The sequence below is a fragment of the Macaca thibetana genome, chromosome 2, assembly GCF_024542745.1.
Source record: "Macaca thibetana thibetana isolate TM-01 chromosome 2, ASM2454274v1, whole genome shotgun sequence".
Classification (NCBI taxonomy): domain Eukaryota; kingdom Metazoa; phylum Chordata; class Mammalia; order Primates; family Cercopithecidae; genus Macaca; species Macaca thibetana.
In genome coordinates, this window is record NC_065579.1 from 90,078,069 (window position 1) to 90,080,226 (window position 2,158).

A 2,158-nucleotide genomic window follows, 5' to 3' on the forward strand; every position below is an offset into this window, starting at 1 on the left:
CCGATGACAGCTTATTATGGAAGGTTCTGAACTTCTAAGAATTCCTTAGTAGGAAACAAACAAAACACAAAGATATCCTCCTAATTTTCTGCGACTGGGAATTTTTGTTTTTTCTTCCTCACTTCTCCCATCCATTCGGCATGTTTGTTAAAATGTAGGCACACAGGGTCCACGGTGTGTGATACTTGGGGGGGCAGAAGGCTAGTTCAGCCGGCCAGCAAGGCAGACAAGATGTGGTTCAACACACACATTGCTGGGAGCTGGAACTTCTCCCTCATTAGTTAAACATGGGCATGAAGTAAAGATTTCTGGTGTGTGTGCCTGTGTGTTTTCAAACGGCAGGTTCGGCGCTTCTAAGTACATAGCATGATAGGAAAACGAAGCCTGTAATCACCTCTCTTGTCTGGGGTCCTGACAGGCCCACAGCAGGTTTGATTTACATATCTTCAAGCGGGAGACTTGTCATCCAGCCTTCATTCGCCCTTCTCTCGGGGCAGGAAAGAGCTCCATGTTTCCCGCTCCACAGAGGACATTTTATTTTTGCAGTTCTTTGAACTGCCCTCAGAGATCTAAGCACCAGGCTGAAGGCAGCTCTGTGTATCTTTACAACAGATTAGAACATATTCACAATTTATTTGCTCACAGAACAAATATTTCCCTTGGAATGAGACCGAGGCAGTGGAGCAGGACCAGGCAGGACCAGCCACCAAAGACGGCCCCCAGGCCCCACGCTGGGCCTGCTCAGCGCCTGCACAATTGGTTCCACATAATTGCTTCTCTGCACTCACCTCATTTAGGCCCTATAGACACCTATGAGCTGATTAGTTGAGTCATTTATTGATTCAGGAATATTTGTTGAGCCCCAACGATATACCAAACACTATGCTGGTTACAGAAATAAAGAGAGAAACACATTCTGTCCTCAAGGGGCTCCTAATCAAGTAGGGGAGAGAAGCAGTGTCTGTATATTAATAAATCAAATCAAGGTGACAAAGATAAGCTTCAGAACCCAGGAGACGAAGTGTTTGAGGTAGGTCATTATTCTGTCTGTGTGTTGTGGGGTATGTGGGCAAGGGTGAGGTGTGTGGGGTGGTGTGGATATGGTGTGTATGGGCCTCTGTGTGTGTAGGTTATGTGTATGTGGTGTGTATGTGGTGTGGGGAGTATGTTTGCGTATGGGAGTGTGTGGTGACAGTGGTGAATATGTGTGTGGGCATGGTAGTGATGGTCATGGGTGGTGTTCAGTGTGTGTCGTGTGAGAAGTGTGTGTGGGTATAGGGATGTGTGTGTGTGTGTAGTGGTGATGGTGGTGTTTGTGTGGTGTGGGGATGTGTGTGTGGTGCAGGAGAGTATGTGTATGGGAGTGTGTGTGTGGTGACTGGTGGTGAATGTGTGTGTGTAGTGGTGGTGGTGTTTGTGTGGTGTGGGGTGTGTGTGTGTTTGGTGGAGGAGAGTGTGTGTGTGTGGTGAGTGGTGGTGGTGAATGTGTGTGTGTAGTGGTGATGGTGGTGTTTGTGTGGTGTGTGTGGTGTGGGCTGTGTGTGTGTGGTGAGTGATGGTGGTGAATGTGTGTGTAGTGGTGATGGTATGTTTGTGTGGTGTGTGTGTGTGTGTGTAGTGGTGGTATGTTTGTGTGGTGTGTGTGTGGTGAGTCGTGGTGTTGAATGTGTGTGGTGTGTGGTGAGTGGTGGTGGTGAATGTGTGTGTGTAGTGGTGATGGTATGTTTGTGTGGTGGTGTGTGTGTGTGTGGTGGTGATGGTATGTTTGTGTGTGTGTGTGTGTGTGTGTGTGTGTGTGGTGAGTCGTGGTGTTGAATGTGTGTGGTGTGTGGTGAGTGGTGGTGGTGAATGTGTGTGTGTAATGGTGATGGTATGTTTGTGTGGTGGGGTGTGTGTGTGTGTGATGGTGATGGTATGTTTGTGTGGGGTGTGTGTGTGTGTGGTGAGTGGTGGTGGTGAATGTGTGTAGTGGTGGTGATGGTATGTTTGTGTGGTGTGTGTGTGTGTGGTGAGTGGTGGTGTTGAATGTGTGTAGTGGTGGTGATGGTATGTTTGTGTGGGGTGTGTGTGTGTGTGGTGAGTGGTGGTGTTGAATGTGTGTAGTGGTGGTGATGGTATGTTTTGTGTGGGGGGTGTGTGTGTGGGGTGAGTGGTGGTG

At 48.5% G+C, this 2,158-nt stretch overlaps 1 long non-coding RNA gene across 1 annotated transcript in view; it reads left to right on the forward strand.

Annotated features, from left to right (window-relative positions):
- The first annotated feature begins 735 nt into the window (after positions 1-735).
- Positions 736-2,158, forward strand: part of LOC126948462 (uncharacterized) — a 19,564-nt gene continuing 18,141 nt past the window's right edge. Inside the window, exon 1 of the long non-coding RNA XR_007723460.1 lies at positions 736-1,030. This is a non-coding gene — a long non-coding RNA (uncharacterized LOC126948462). The remainder of the gene's footprint in view (positions 1,031-2,158) is intronic.